The following is a 17,457-nucleotide window of genomic DNA, read 5'->3' as shown; positions in this document are numbered from 1 at the left end:
TTTGCTTTGCCGTAACATCTTATGTTCTTTTTAGTAGTTATCTTTTTACTAGTGCGAAATTTAATGTACCCAGTGATAACATCGTGGTCAGAGATGCGTTCCTCATGAGTTATGCCTGAAAATATATCAGGTTTGTTTGTGAGAACTAAGTCAAGTACATTGGAAGAGGCTTTAGTTGATCGGGTTGGTTGGTTAATGAGTTGTGTTAGTGAAAAATCAAGGCAAGTGCTGAGAAAAGAATGTGCTTCTGCATCTGTGTCCACTACGGAAAGTGTTGACCAATTAATTCTTGGAAAATTGAAATCTCCAAATATAATAACAGCGGAATTGGGAAAACGCGCATACATTTCACTGAGCACCCGATGATATTCATCTGAAAACGCACCAGACATTTCGGGAGGACGGTAGAAAACGCCGATGATGACACGAAATGCACCATCATTCAAAGAAACCCAAACACATTCAAGGAAAGAATCGATAACGATAGGTGTGGCAATGAAATCCTCCTTTATCGCGATGAGAACACCGCCCCCCCTTCGCAATTGTCTATCGCAGCGAAAAAATTTGAAATTGCATGCACTGGTAAAGATGTTGACATCATGAATAGTGTCGTTCAGCCACGTCTCAGTTAGTACCACTAAAGAAGCTTGACATGAATCGATGAAAGATGATAGTGCAATACCGTTAGCTACAACACTTCTAATGTTGGTGTACAAAAACAGCCATTCGTTATCATTACCACAATGTAATTTGGCAGGTGAGGTGGTCGATGAACGCAGGTTAACGGAAACGGAGGGAGGACGTCATTCGCCATCCTCGCGCCCTGATACAAGAATGGCTCGACTTTCGTTGGTGTTCCACATGTAAAGATCATCGTTAACGAAGAGCTTGTTGAAAACGAGTCGCACTTTATCCCCGTCTTTCTTAATAGATTTTGAAAACTGAAGAAGCTTCCGTCGCTTTTCGCGAACGGCTTCGGAGTAATCGCGCGAGATGCTTAAATTAGTGTTTTTTAACTTATAGCCGCGGCTCATGACAGTGTCAACTTCCCTTTCTGTTGTGCTTTGAGAGTTTTAGCATGGGCGTGCGGCTGATACGACCAATGTGGTAACGCATTGCCGTTCCTACCGGTGTCGCGCTTGTCTATAGCCGCTTCTGGCGTATGGTCGTATTTATAGCAGGTGGCGTATTTACCATACAGATATCTAAAAATAATATCTGTTAATCCGGAGCCCTTCAAAAACGGTTGCGCACAAGCCGCTTCTGGCGTATGGTCGTATTTATAGCAGGTGGCGTATTTACCATACAGATATCTAAAAATAATATCTGTTAATCCGGAGCCCTTCAAAAACGGTTGCGCACAATCTGCGTGCAGCCTTAGGATGTTAAACTCACAAACCACTGGCACGACTCAGTTCTGATACGCATCGAGGGGGCACGTGCGCTGTCGCCCGATGTCTATAGTCCGTGGTCTGTAATCCGCAGAGCCGCACTGCTACCACGTGTGTACGACGGACACAAGGTTAATTCACATGTGTAATCGTGCCTGCCATCTTCGCCTTCGCAGTTGTATGCGCTGCCAGTTTACATGGTGTCGGCCCAGTAAGTGCACATATATTAAGTGCTCGCCAGCGCTCTCTCCATTTGCCGCAGGTGATGGATCATTAGTACTATTTTTTAACCAATACTGCAGCGCCCGGTACTGCACCAATGCTTCGCATTAAACGATCCCTGCCACATCGGTAATTTATGTTTACAGCACACACGGAAATAAGCAAATGCGTCATTTCAGGTCTAGCAAGACGCTTCCCAGCCTTTAGGCAACCGCGGTGCCGCGTGAAACTTCGATCACCGCGTAGTCAGTCAGTCAGAAAAACTATTTCCCACCGATATAGGAGACACGCCTACCTTCCCAGCTCAGGTACGCAGACCCGGGAGGGAGTAGGGGGCTCCGCGACTAGAGGCCTGTGTGGTGAACCTCTTGGTTCTTCGAGGCCTCGGTCGCCAGGCGGATGGCTTCGAGTTGGTCTTCCAGTTTTGAGCTTCGAAGGAGAGACTCCCAAGCTTCCTCATTAGGAATGTTTACGGCAGCCCCAGGTGAGTAGGGGCATTGCCAGATTATGTGGTTTAGTGTCCCTCTCTGGTCGCATTGTTTACATCTGTCGTGTTCTCTTGCGTCTTTGTTAAGGAGGTATAGCCAGTGTGGGTTCGAATAGTTGCCCGCCTGGAGTCTTCTCAGACACCTGGCTTGTTCGTTGTCCAGTTGTGTGTGCGGTGTGGCGTAGGATCTTCTACCCAGTTTATAGTAGTCGCAAATGTCTCTGAAGGTGGTCAGCCGCTCCTCGTGTACTGGGTCGTCGAGCCGCTCTGCGCTCGCCCGGTAGTAGACGTCTCGAGCGAGCGTGTGTGCGGCTTCATTCCCCGGTGCCGATTCGTGGCCAGGAGTCCAAATAATTCTGACCTTACGGGAAATCTCCCTGGATTCAAGTATTTTCTTCGTTTCTGCCGCCACCCTTCCTTTGGCGAGGTTCCAGATGGCTGTCTTGCTGTCACTAATTATGGTGTTGGCTTGCGTCCCGACACACGCGAGTGCAATAGCCACTTCCTCTGCGATGTCAGCATTTCTTGTTTTGATCGATGCTGTAATTAACGGGATGCCTGCCCCATCTACCACCGCGGCGACCGCGGCCCCAGATTTTCCGGTGGCTGCGTCCGTGTATGCCACTGTTTCCGGTGGTTTCGAGTCCATTTCTCTTGCTATGGCCTTGGCTCTGCTTTCCCTTCTTTCCTTGTGGTGAAATGGGCTCATGTTTTTTGGCATCGGTGGGATGTAGAGGTTGTCTCTGTACCCGTTGTCGAGACTAACTTTCGGGGTGGTGCCCCTGTCGTGTTGAAGCCCCACCCATCTCAGTACTTGTCGCCCGGTGTCAGACAGACTGAGTCGCTCTATCTGTGTGGTTCGTGTGGCTTCCGCCAGCTCGTCTACTGTGTTGTGAATTCCAGTGGCCAGTAATCTTGTAGTCGAGGTTGATTGAGGGAGACTGAGTGCGTTCTTGATACTCCTTCTTATTACGGATGCTTCGATCTTTTCTTTTTCCTTCGCATTTAGGTGCAGGTAGGGGATGACATAGCAGATTCTGCTGGTGATGAAAGCCTGCATTATTCTGGCTAAGTTCCCTTCATTCAGACCTCTGTTTTTGAGAGAGATTCTTCTGATGAGCCCTGTTACTTGCGCTACGGATCCTTGCAGTTTGTTTATCATGGTCGTGTTCCTCCCGTCGGCCTGGATGATGAGTCCGAGGACCCTGATCTGGCTGACTGCTGGGATCCTTAGGCCTTCCACTGTAACTTCGATGTCGGGTTTCTGTCTGCTCTTGGTATAAATCAATAGCTCAGACTTTTGAGGAGAGCAACTAAGGCCGATTTTCGCCGCGTAATCGACCACAGCGGCCGCCGCTAGTTGGAGATTCTCTTGAATTTCTCCGTCTGATCCTCGGTTGGTCCAGATATTAACGTCGTCGGCGTAGAGGCTGAAATTGATGTTTGGGATGGTACCAAGTCTTTGCGGGAGTTTGATCATCGCAATACTGAAGAGCAGGGGGGACAAGACGGATCCTTGAGGTGTGCCCTTCCCAGCTATCTTTATACTCGATGATTCTGCTTCCAAGAATGTCAGGGTGACCCTTCTCTCCGAGAGGAAGCTGCTGACGTAGGCGAAGGTATTAGCTCCAACGTCCATGTCTCCGAGGTTTTCAAGAATGGCCGCGTGGTGAACGTTGTCGAAGGCTTTCCGGAGGTCAAGCCCCAGAATAGCCTTCGTGTCACCTGAGTGCCACTTATCGACGATGTCATGCCTCAGTCGCAGCATTACGTCTTGTGTGCTGAGGTGTTTCCTGAAGCCGACCATTTCGTGCGGACAGAGCCCTTTGGACTCCATGTAGTTATAAAGCCTCGTATGTATCACCTTCTCCATGAGCTTTCCAACGCAGGAGGTGAGAGATATGGGTCTCAGGTTTTCGAGCTTGTACGGTTTACCAGGCTTGGGGATGAATATGACATCCGCTGTTCTCCATGGCAACGGGAGTTTTCCTTGTTCCCAGACTAGTTGCATGTAGTCCGTGAGTTTAGTGATCGAACTGTCGTCTAGATTTCTGAGAATCCTATTGGTTATACCATCTGGTCCTGGTGCCGTGTTGCGTTTTAGGCTGAGAATTTCCGCTCTCACCCCCGCCTTCGTTATAGGCCTGTCCAGTTCCGGATTGCTAGCTCCAATGTAGGGTGGGAGGTCCTGGTCCACACGGTCGCCAATGTATGTCCTTCTGAGTTCCTCGAAAAACTCTTCTTCGGAGCCTTCGAAGATGTGTTTGATCTTTCACTGAGTTACTTTTGCCTGCGTTTTAGTCTGCTCCGGGCACAGCAAGTGCCTAAGTATGTTCCACGTTTTGGGGAGGCTCATCTGTTTCTCCATGTCGTCACATCTCTGGAGCCAATTCTGTTCGCATACTTTGAAAGCCTGCTTCTCCATTTCCTTGTTGTGTCTGTGTAGTCGCCTCCTAAGGTTCCTGTTCCATCTCTGTCCTTTCAGTCTCTTTTCCATGCTCTTCTTGGCTTCCCACATATGTAGTAGGCGCGAGTCCATCGGGGCAGGGGCATCTTCGTCCTCGATCGTTCGCGCATTATTCTTGACTCTCGTTCGTATTTCTTTGGTCCATTTCTCGATGTCTTGGATCGCGTCTTCTGGTTGTGACTGAGTTTCTTCGTTCCTGAATTTATCCCAATCAGTGATTCGCTGTGAGAATTTTCTGTTCAATCCGAGTGTTTTGGCGAGGGAGAGGGTGTGACTGAGTACGTAATGATCGCTGCCCAGGTTACATCCGGTATTCCCCCACATAAACTCTTTTAAGTTTTTGTGAACGTGAGGTCCGGCGATGTGCCCTTAGTGACACTGTTGCCGTCCCTGGTTCGGGAATTGGGGTCTGTGTGGAGAGTGAGATTGAGGTCGTGTGCATCCTCCCACAGCCTTCTGCCCTTAGCGTCTAGTTTGTCGTATCCCCAGTCTTGATGCTTGGCGTTAAAATCTCCCATAATAATTAGTGGGCACGTGCCAGCAGCTTCAATCGCTCTATTAAAGAGCGGCTTGAAGCGGTCCCTGTAGTTCCTTGGTGGGCTGTATACGTTAAGCATAAAGATGCTGGGGGCGTGTTTGTTACCAGTGACGATTTCCACCAGTACCGATTTTATGTCTTGGAAGGATGTGTCGTGCCATATGGCCGTGATGTCCTTTCGAATTAGGTAACTACCCTGGTGTCATCCCCTCTTTTGCTTCCATAGGCCTTGAAGTGCCTCTGTTTTGGCCATTCTATATTTGTTTCTTGAAGTGCGATGGCTAAAGGAACCTCACCAAGTAAAGAAATGTAGTTTTCTAGCAGCGCTCTTTTTTGTCTGTAACTCCTGCAGTTCCATTGTAGAATGGTTGTGGGGGTGCGAGTGCTTATCCTGAAACGTGGTGGGAGATTGTTGTTTACGTGACTAGCCATTACGGGCCTTCCAGACGTACTGCCGCTCCACACCCGAGCTTTTCTTGGAGTCCCTTGATTTCGCTTGCCGTGCACTGCATTTGTGCATACATTGCTTCCATGGCCTGTCTCATTTCAGCCACGATACTTTCTAGCTTGTTGTTGATTCTTGTCATGGCGGCTTCAAATTGTACCTTCGTAACGAAGATGTCATCCATTTTTTTCCGCGCATTTACGCTTGCTAGGCGGGGACTGTGCCTCGTCGCGGCTCCCTGCTCCTTCTGTTAGCGGTGTTATTGTAGGTTGGGCAGTTTGTGACAGCGGTGTCTCTTTGAGCAGTGTGGCCGCGGTGTTTTTGGGGGTGTGCACTTCCTGTTCAAGTGTTTGTACTTCCTGTTTGAGTGTCATAATGACATCATTAAGTTCTTTTACTGCTTCCCTGAGCTCGTGGTTTTTTTCTCTCTTTTGTATGTACTGGTTAGGCTGGGAGTCTCTCCTATCGAAGCTCACCTTTTTTTCTCCATCCGAGTCCTTCTTGAGGCCCCAGGGGTCTCCGGGCGTTCTCTTGTTCTTGTCTGGCTGGGTGGAACTGGACTGGCCCACTATCTTCTTTTCCCTGGACGCGGACCGTGATCTGGACCTGTAAGTCGAACGAGAAGGGGAGGGGGACAGAGGCGGGAAGTGGTTTGGGGATCTGCTCCTGCTCCTGGCCTTCCTCTCCTGGGATGGTGTCTTGAGAATTGGCACTAATTTAAAATCTTTTTTTGCTAGCATTTCCTCCGCAAGCTTCCTTTCCCAGAAATTCTTCTTTACCAGGTACGGTGTTCGAAACATGGCCTTGCACGTCTTGTCGCCAAGGGGGTGCGCCTTGCCACACAGGGCGCATCGAGTCTCCTTGCAGCTGTGATCCTTCTGAAGGTCTTTTTCACCGCAGTTTCTGCATCTCTTGATCGAGGTGGGGTTAGGGCACACGTCCATCCGGTGTCCCAGGTCCCCGCATCGATAGCAGACTTCGTAGCGTTTCCTGTACAGGAAGCATCTCTCGTAGAAGCCGAAGAGCTTTATAGTCCTTGGGAACCGCTCCTCTTGGAAGACGAGGAGGATCGTAGTCGACTGGGGGCTAAGTCTTCTGACCGCGATGACTTTCGGGTTTATTCCCAGACTTGCGTTAAACTCGAGTTCTGCTACCAGTTCGGCGTCGGAGACGCTGAGGTGGACGTTGTGAATCACTCCTTTTCCCCTGCTCTCCGGGATTGTCATATGTGCCTTGATTTCCGTCTTGCTTCCTTCTTCCGTGGTGATGGAAGTTATTTGCTGGTATTTTTACGCCCTTTTCTTGTCTTCAGTAGCGATTAAAAGGGTCTGCTGGGCTTCGTTGGGCGAGAGGATGTCCCTCCGAGCGTCTCCGTAGGAGATCGCAGTCTCTTTGCACACGTAGTACAGCAGCCTGGCGGCTCCGAGCCTTGTAAGGGGAGCGAGACCCCCTTTCGGTCGCAGAATTATCCGCGTGGCGCCATCGGGGATGCGCACGTGCTGTTTTCCAACTGATTTTTCCGTCAGCTTCTTTCCCGCGGCGCGTTTGAAATGGTTTGGCCTCTCCTGCGTGGCGGCGCCACTGACTTCTGGTTGCCGCTCCTCGCGTTGCATTGGTACAGCTTTTCCTCCTTTCTTGACCTTATACCAGCCTTCTGGCTCGTAGTCTTCTTCCGCGGAGGTTCCCCCGACTTCCGCGTCCATTTCCGCTGCTTCGGACCAGCCCACCAGGGGCCCTACAGCGATTATTTTGGGCCCGAAGGCCGCCGAGCCTACTAGCCCTAACGCTAGGCTGAGCGGTCCGGCGTGGTTGGAGCCTCAAAGTCCAATAAAACCCGAGCAAGTGAACCCACCTCCGAGAGTATGGTATCCTCTTGGTCGCTGAACATTCCGATTGACGAATCCGACGAGATTTTGGGTCGTGGGCGAAAGTCAAAGCGGGTGGTAGAGATTTTCGACGGAGCCCATGCGGAGCTTGTCCGATCGGCTCGACCGCTCGCAGCGCCCTCGATCACCGCGTAAAAACTGCCCACCGATGGACATAAACGGCGCACTGTACAGTCGTTAGGTTGTGCTCGCATTCGCCACGCCCGCGAGGAGACGGGAGCGAGCAGCACGCGCAGAGGAAACGTGCGCAGCACGCGAACAGAGCGCCGCGTCAGAGCACGCGCGTCAGAGCGCCGCGGTCCCGTCGCGCCCGACCGATGCTTCAGAATTCCGCCGCTACGGGAGGATAACGGCGCTGTCATCGCGCGGCAAACTTTAGGTTGGGGCCCCTATGGTTGTGTCCGTCGGTCGAGACCTGCACGTTCAGCGCTGCGCGCACATTTCACTGCTGTGAACGTGGGGGCGGGGGGGGGGGCAGCGGCGTCCCTTTTTCGAGACCCAATGCTAGTCAGCAGGAGAACTGCGACAACATCAAGGTACGTGGGCATACAACGCGTTGAACTTTGCCAATTTGCAGTATTGAATTCTGAATTATCATTTCGCATCCTAGGCACTCGTCCTTCAGCTGCTGGCGCGCAACGTGGCCGCTGTGGTGCTCGTGGTAAAGTCTTGCCACGCCACAATTTATCACGGCAGATGCTGAGGCAAGCCGCCGCCAGTTCAACCGCCGTCACTTGCTAAACTGCAAGCGGGCGGCTACGCTTAAGCGGATGCCCGGTGGTCACCCTGAACCCGGACGTGAGTACCGACATGCAAGTCTTCCTGTACGCCGGTGAACAGAGCACAGAAAGGCTAGTAGGCAGAAAACCCGACGAACAGAGTGCTGGTTTGCGACAACATTTATTCAGCATACAAAGAATCGACGATTGCTCTTGGTGCAAAAAAAAAAACTAACAATCGAGGAGAAGTTTAACGCCCGCATGTGGCCGTAACTGCCGGCCTCTTTTGCTAAAAGAGAAATCGAGTATACATTGGCGTAGTTTTGGCTCCCTGTTGCAGTGATCTCAGCTTGCATACTTTCTTGCGTCAGTTGAACTTTATATTTTTGGGAGCAAAAGTCTGCCTGCGCCCAAAGGTATTACAAAGCACTCATCGATCATGGGCAGTTTCCACCTTAAAGCGTACTCTCTCAACCTACTACTTGCAGTTATACTAACTGCTTGCTGCACGAGAAATGATTGCAGTATGCCACATTGTGTGCACACTTGATAAACTTTTGGTAACTTCTCATGATGACGCTGGCTGTGCAGCTACTTTTACCATTCAGTTGTGCGCAGTGCAAATTCGTTGGAAGAGCATTAACAATGTATTGTTTTGAATTCTTTGACGAGATCTTGTCCTCACAAAATGAACGGAAGTTTTCAGTAGCTATGTGCACAGGTAACATGTGCCAGTTTCTCAGCTCATATCCCCATTTCCATTGAACAAAGTGTGCTAGCACAATCAAGTTTGGTGAAAGCAGTTTGCTCACAGCACTAAAAAAAGAGGCCGAGCGTAGTGCTGCTGTCATTCTCTACATCCACACTCTGCCACACTCCCTCCAGAGGTTGGCTGATGTCAAGGTTGCTTATTCAGTACCTTAAATGTTTGATCACATATGTGAGAGCATGTTGTCCACTAACTCAGTGAGCGTTCAGAGAAGTGGAGGGCTATGTTTCCTGGTTTGCATAAAGTGTGGTGTATTGTAATCTTTTGTCTCACAGCAAGTAGTATGTTGGACAGAGTGAGTGGTGTCATAATAAGACACTTGACCATGCAGGATGCTTGGCTGCGCATTGTAGTGCCAGTGGGTGCACAGACTCATTTTCAAAAACGTGAAGCTAAACAGGAGCAGAAAACTAAAGAAGCTGAGAAAACTGCAGCAGGAGGTGATGAATATGAGTATAAGCTCGGTATCTTGCCACAAAGCTCACCTAGCTGAGGGGCACATGAAGACATTAAAGTTCTCCTTGCATGTCTGCTTGATGACCTGCCGTCAATATATTTTGAGACATTTTATCGAATTATTTCACTTTTTAAGTGAGTTCTGTGTTTATGGGGTCTTCATTGTTTCTGATTTTTCATGTGTTATTTACCTGAAGGATGCGCCAGAAAGCCGAAATTTTCACTGTATCGCTATGCTGCTTTGATGATTTACATGTTTCCCTGCCGTGGGGGCTTAGTGGTTTGGGTGCGCGCTGATCCCGGTGATGCGGGTTTGATGAAGGTAAAATGGAAGGCGCTGCTGTGGTGCTGTGTGGGATATCACAAATGGTCGAAATTAATCCGGAACCCTCCACTGCAACATCCCTCATTTGGGACATCAACCTTATATACCATAGCATGGCTTAGGTCTAAGAGCACTTGCTGCTGGGCTAGTTGGTTTTGGTTCATAATTAAATAGTTTTAGGCGCAAAAAAGGACAAGACACATAGGGTAGGAGACAGGACGAAGAAGACAGGCGCTTCGTCCTGTCTCCTACCCTATGTGTCTTGTCCTTTTTTGCGCCTAAAACTATTTAATCATGGCTTAGGTGTTGGCTCAGTTTGCCTTATTTCCTAGCAAATTCTATTCTGTTTTCAGCACCGCTTCCTGGTTGCATATAAATCTCCAAAGGGGCACCTTTCGCTTGTGATGTGTGCCACCTTCGGCTGGGGAAGGAGTGGAGGAGCTAGCTGAGATCCTCATCAGGGGCCTGGTAAAGGTACCAGGCATCCTTGCACCTTACTCAAGGCCACCAGCCAGGCACATCATTCATGAGTGTCATCACTGTAGTTCAGAGGGCCATCTGCATGGGGAATGCTACGAGTACTGCAGGCCGTGGTACCTGCTCTGCAACCTGCAGTACTCATAGCAGTGGGTACTGCAGTAACAGTGAGTCCTGTTTATGATGTGTTACTGAGCTGTGCCTGCTCCTTAGAGTCTGTTGACATCTGGGACTCTTTGATGCGCACTGACATCGCATAACACACAGAGGTTTTTGCATTTAATCTACATTAAACTTGCCGCTGCTGTGGCTAAAATTAATCCACTGCTCTCCACAGCGGCGTCTCTTGTAGCCCGTGTGGAGATTTGGGGCATTAAAATGCACGTGACAGAGATTAATCACATCCCCCACTTTGTGCTGGCCTGCTTCAATATGCCTACCATTGGAAAGGTGGAAATCTTGGTTGGGAAGAACAAATAGGAACGATATGAAGAGTCAATGAAATTTTACTTCACTGCAAGCTGTGTCCCTGCAAATAGCAAGGTGCTTTATAAATTTGTGGTGCAGCCGCGTCTTTAGTGCTTTGGAATAGCTGCATTCCACAACCATGTGGTCTAGCCTGTTACAAGACAAATGCTTTTCACACACCCAAAGCACTCCCAGAACTTTACAGTGCCCCTTCACTAATGCTGTCAGCAATGTACATACCAGGTTTCAAATGTGCAGCAAATACATGTGTTCATGTATTGTCCAGCTGCCACTTTTCACAGACTCTGAGAAGCAAATTGTTCGCCTCTGAATCAAAGATGTCTAATGTGTGTCACAGCTTGCTCCCTGATCCATATCAGACTTCAGGCAGCAATCATCTGGTGTGGGACCCATGGAGCTGAGCAACCATCACAATGGCACACCAGCTTGTTACAAGTGGCAACCAGTTCTCAGCTGGTCCGCAGTTATGCTTGCACCAAGCTGCAAATTATCGACAGATGTCCAATACCCCTGATGCACTTCTAAGAAGTGAAGTCTTCAGCAAAGAATTTGGTGTTTTTGTACTGCTGCAAGCATAGCCACACAGTGCTCGTCATCAGTCATCGCCTTTCTTGAATCTGCACAGAACTTGACCTAGGTCCACAGTACGCACAGATCGGCCAACCCAGGCCACTGTACTCGGGTGAACCATGGCAGCCACAGCATGTGAGTACCCTTTCCAGGCTCCCTTGTTCAGTATCCCAGCCGCGGCTGTTGCATTTCGATGGAGGCGAAATTCTAGAGGCCCGTGTACTGTGCGATGTTAGTGCACATTAAACAAGCCCACGTGGTCGAAATTTACGGAGCCCTCATGATGGCGTCCCTCATAGCCTGAGTCGTTTTGGGACGTTAAACCACCATAAACCCATCCTGCATAATGGTGTTGCCTAAGGCATTGTCCAACTATAGTTCATTCCACACTCACAAAAGTTACTTACATAGCTACAGCTAGCGCAACAGATACTGGTCAATTATGTGACAGCTCTGATGAAAACAACAGTTTCTTCACATGTACAAGTACAGATGGGCTGGAAATTGAAGTAGCATTCACTGTGCAGCACCCAGATTTCACTTCATAATTCCTGCAGAGACAAGTGATGCTCATGCAGTAAAGAGAGCGCATGTCATGCCTGGTTCTTGTTTCTTGACAACATGATGCAGCTTTTGTCTGAAACCTCCATCTATGACCTTCCGCGGTCGTCAGCCGGAGAAACTGACAAAAAAGAAATATTTTACATGTCAAGCTGCAGTGTAGTAAGTACTGGACTTGCCTTCAAGAACATGTTTATTCTCTTGATACCCCAGATAGTTGGCAGCTGGTTTCTTGGTAGTCGTCTATAGAAAATGTCTATGTCTACGAAGCCAGGACCATCTTCACTTGGTGAATCTAGGGTGCAAGAATTTCTTAAACTTAAAATGAACTACACAAGCATTGTCACCGTGCACATTCTCCTGTAGTGCCCCGCATATCACTGCCTGGTCAGAGAAGGACCCGCTCTAATAAGAGGCCGGTTGTGCACTTCTTTACTGTGTTAGGGGCTACTTCAGTCATTGCGACGTATTGTGATGTGATGGGTACTGGGTGAACGTGTGCATAGATTGAACTTCTTCACTGACTGTTAGTGTCCGAGTGTTGTGCGTGTATTGTAACTGTGGAAACTGCTTAACGAGTACAAGTGTATCAGCGTGCATGCGTTACCTTTTACAAAAAACATTTTAAGTCTGCGCATTGGTTGGCCTTGTTCCTGCCCTCATGTCTTTTTTTTTTCAGAGGCAGAAGGGGTAAATAGCTGGGCACAAGTGTGCTTGTGGAATGCCAATACAAACAGCATTGGCTTAATGATCCTACTTATTTTGTGTACATGCTAATGTCCATTCGCCAAAAAAAGTGACACTAAGTGTTTACTTTATATGCTGAGTGTGTTTCTGCACTGCTCCAGCTCCCTGGAGAGTGCCATCGCAAGCTGGTGCTGAGGAAGGCTTCTTTCACGTGCAACTATCATTTACCTAGTGGATAGCCTTGTAACATTCCCACTTGTTCTTCTCACGCATTGTAGTGTATAATCTGCATTGCAATGTCTATGTACCCATTTGCCATTATAGTTTACATTGACCACATAGTTCAAAGAAGGGTTCCCAGAAGCCTTTTTGCTGTTAACTTTGCTGTATGTTGTGTGGCCCTTTATCCTAATTAAATTCGCTGGATTCGCGGGGATTCGCGGCCCAAGAGCATATCGGTAACTTGTGCACTTTGCTTTCTAGATACTCGTATCCTGCCGCGTGCTTACCAAGACTGGGCCCGCGCAAGCTTCTCGCCATCGTCCCACCATCCCATCTTATCATCGAGCGCCTTACCTGTCCACTGGTGTCTCCGTTGCATGACACCGCGGAATGGGACCCGTTTTGTGACGTCATAGACGGAGACAGCGCCGCCTGGAGCAGACTATTCACCAGAGACGCCTATAAAGCCACCCTCCGGCTTCGCATTTCTGGGATTCGCTGCCCAAGAGCATATCGGTGACTTGTGCACTTTGCTTCCTAGGTAGGCCTTTTTACTTATCGATCGCTTTTTAGCATCTTCCCGCGGCCGCTGATCCCAACTGCTGTGTTTCAATGGGTGTCGATCTGTGCACGTATCGCGCTCGCATCGGCTCATTTTCTTCCCGTCCCGTACATGTGTGTGAGCAAGACTATCGATTTAGACCAGGGGCGGGACTAGTCCGCGAAATTTTCCCGAGACCTACTTTATTCCTGTTTTCTACATGCCTGAGCTTACTTTTGCTTTGTGCGGGAGATGTCGAAGAAAATTCCGGACCAAAGGTTAAAGATGTGCTCGCACTGTTAAAAGAATGCCATGCTAAAACGTCAGAAACGCTAAAAGAAATCAAACAGGACATAAACAACATCCAGGACCGTGTTGCTGTCATAGAGAAAAGTATGTCCGCGGTACTTGATATGAAGAAAACTTGGACACCGACTTGTGTAGACGTCAAGACAAATATACGCAAAACAAACGATGAATTTACAGGTGTAGTCGAAGACATGAACAACAGAATGAGAAGGAACAACTTGATTATTAAAGGGCTCGCTGAAGAAGAGCACGAAGGTTATGCAGAAACAAAAAATAGTTAAGGACTTCTTTAGCGAGCATCTTAAGATACAGTGCGGTGACATCGAACGTGCCCATCGCCTTGGTCAGCCACGTTCTGATCAAGCTCGACCAATTATGGTTAAATTTCTGAACTTTAAATCTAAGCTCGAAGCATTTAAACATGCGCATAAATTGAAATATCTCACGGAACCAAAAGTTTGGATAGACGAAGACTTCTCCCCGAAGGTTCTACATGCAAGGAAAAAGCTGCGCGACTTCGCCAAAGCGAACATCAGGTGTTGGAAAAATGAACCTGTTGCTGGAAACGTTCACAAATAGCCTTCAGGCCAATTTTCATAACCGTACGACTAATGAAAATTGGAAGTTGTTTCGTGACAAACTCAAAAAAATTGAAGATTCGTGCGTACCAAAACGAATGATAAGCACACGAACTAATGATCCTTGGTTTACCACAGATGTAAATAGGGCACTAAATATGAAAAAAGAGCATTTAGGAAAGCGATTCGGTCAGAGGAAACTATAGACTGGGAAAACTACAAAAGCATTTCCAAAATAGCTGAAAAAGAGATTTCTGAAGCAAAAAACAAATATTTTACTTTTACACTTCCTAGTTTGATAAAAACCAACCCTAAAAAATTTTGGAACACTGTTAATCCTAAAAGCGCTAGTACGGTTCCTGTTATTTTGTGTGTAAACGGCAGCACCCTATCTATAGAACAGTGTACAGAACAATTCAATAGCCACTTCTTACAAATTTTTACGGACGAATTGCCCATTTATAACCCACTGCTGCTTCCTGAGGCCGATATCCAGATTCCCTTTTCACCCATTCACATATCTGCGCTTGGCGTGGCTCGTGCATTTGAACGTCTACCTCACCACACTAGCCCAGGACCCGATGGTATCAACGCGAAACTGTTAAAAATTACTTGCCAGCACACAGCTATCCTACTATCTCTCATTTTCCAACAGTCAATCGATACGACATGTGTGCCAGAAGATTGGAGGTCCGCTTATGCCATCCCGGTATTTAAATCTGGAGACAGATCCGTTCCTAACAATTACAGGCCAATTTGTCTAACCTCGATATGTTGCAAGGTACTCGAACACATAATATACACTAACATTACGAGTCATCTTAACCAGAACAACCTGCTTCATAACAACCAACATGGCTTCCGCAAACATTTATCCTGTCAGTCACAGTTATTTGAGTTAATAACGGACCTTCATCAAGCAATCGACTCTTCCCTCTACATTGACTCCATCTTTATTGATTTCTCTAAAGCCTTTGATTGCGTGCCTCATAACCGCCTAATGATAAAGATACGCAACCTGCAGCTGGATCAACGTACTACGCAATGGATCTATGCATTTCTAACAAACCGCTTTCAGTCAGTTAAGTTAGGGAGCTTCTTATCAAGACGTACAGGTGTTGCTTCAGGAGTACCCCAGGGTTCGGTGCTGGGTCGATTGCTTTTCTTAATATATATTGATGACATCACGTCGAACATAACATCAACAATACGATTATTTACAGATGACTGTGTAATATACCGAGTAATATCGAGCCCTTGCGACATCATTGCTCTCCAGACTGATCTTGATGAGCTAACTCATTGGTGCGGCAGGTGGCAAATGGTAATTAACGCAGATAAAACTAAACATCTCAAGTTTACTTCCGCTGCTAACACGAGTCCTAATGCCTACACAGTTAATAATACTATCATTGAAACTGCAGTGTCGGTAAAATACCTCGGTGTTAATTTTAGCTCCAATTTATTCTGGAGCTCTCATATTGAACTGATCACTACCAAAGCCTTAAAAAAACTTGGTCTACTTAAAAGCCGACTTCACCAAGGCAACCAGGACACAAAACTACACGCATTCAACATGCTAATCAGGCCTGCAATAGAATACGCGTCAGTGATCTGGAACCCTCATTATAGCTATCTTATTACCATGTTGGAATCTGTGCAAAACAAGGCTGCTCGATTCATCCTTTCCCGTTACTCTCGGTATCAAAGTGTAACAACACTGAAAATATCACTCCATTTCCCGCCTCTGGTCATGCGCAGAAAATTCAGCCGTTTATCCTTTTTCCATACTCTCTACCACAGCAACACACCATTTGCAAGTTCACATCTCCCGGCACCCTACACATCGGCTCGCGTAGACCATACGAAGAAGACTAAACCCATTTTCGCTCGGACAGAACGACACAAATACTCACCTTTGGTACTAGCTATGGAAGAGTGGAACGCGCTTCCTTCTAGCATTGCGGCTATCGCTGAAACATCATCATTTCAAACAGCTCTTTGGTCATACTTATAAAATTCCAATGTAGAATGATGTGCGCTTTTTTTTTTTCGTTTGCTTCAGTGTGTGCGTGTCGGCCGTAACGTTCCATGAAATGTTAGATGCCATGTTTTGTAAATTCAGAAGGTGCGATTTTTGTTTTGTTGTGTGGGATTTGCTACATGTGCATTTTTTCAGTGCCTTTTACTAGCCATTCAACCCCCACCCCCTCCTATTAATTTGTACCTGGCTTCTTGACTTGTTTATTTCTATCTTTAGCCGTTTATATGCTGTTTTGTATATTTGTCAAGTTTCCTTTGATGAATCCCCCCCCCCCCCCCCCCTATGCAATGCCCGCATTGGGCCTTTTGGGTATTGAAATAAATAAATAAAAGTAAAATAAATAAATAAAATTGACTTCTGAGAAATTGCATTAGTTAGCATGAAGCGCAACGGATGAGAACGTAGCATCGTCTGCTTGTCTTCTCATAATTTAATATATTACAGTTGGCTTATGTCAGCTCTTAAATGGTTTATGGTTTAGGGGAGTTTAACATCCCAAATAAACTCGGGCTACGAGGGACACCGTGGTGAAGGGCTCTGGAAATTTCAACCACCTGGGGATCTTTAACGTGCACTGACATCGCACAGTACACGGGCCTCTAGAATTTCACCTCCATCAAAATTCGAGTTGTGAAATTAATCATGTTTTAAGTGCCTGACGTTGGCAGTGTCTTTGCAGTTAGGCTGCATTTAGCGTTGCTATGATGCCATGGCAATTACTGTGCTTGTTTTCACCTGCCGACATTGTGACATGCTAGTCATTTTAAATCAAATGGTGCCTGTCAGTGCAAGTGCAGAAAAACGGTCTTGGGCACTGCCCATGCTTTCTGCAGATCCGTTTTGCAAGACTCCTGCTGTGCAAGTCACAATATAATCAAGATAGTTCACAACGGAACCCGAGGCCATTGTTGCTGAAAGGGGCGAAATTATTATTCAGTCCGATGTCATTGCACTTGATTCTGTGCTGCATGCTAAATGCGATGTGCAATAGTCACAAGCAAATAACTTTTGGGACTGTTGGACTGTATCAGCGTTGTTTGAATGAAGTATTGATGGGCTGACGTCATATGAATGCAATATGTCAAGCTTTGTTACGTGCATCCTATGTATAGCGAGGTCAACACTGCGGTCTGGGGGCCCAGAAAGAAGTATCGTTTTCCATGAAACTTTGGGTACACATTCATCTGTAGTAAACGTTGGCCGCATGCGGTTCTGGTTTGTTGTTTAGTTCAATGACAGTTTCTTTTAATTGAATTTATGTTCATAAACGAAAA

This window comes from Amblyomma americanum, chromosome 5, assembly GCF_052857255.1.
Source record: "Amblyomma americanum isolate KBUSLIRL-KWMA chromosome 5, ASM5285725v1, whole genome shotgun sequence".
Lineage (NCBI taxonomy): Eukaryota > Metazoa > Arthropoda > Arachnida > Ixodida > Ixodidae > Amblyomma > Amblyomma americanum.
This window is presented reverse-complemented; position numbering follows the sequence as displayed.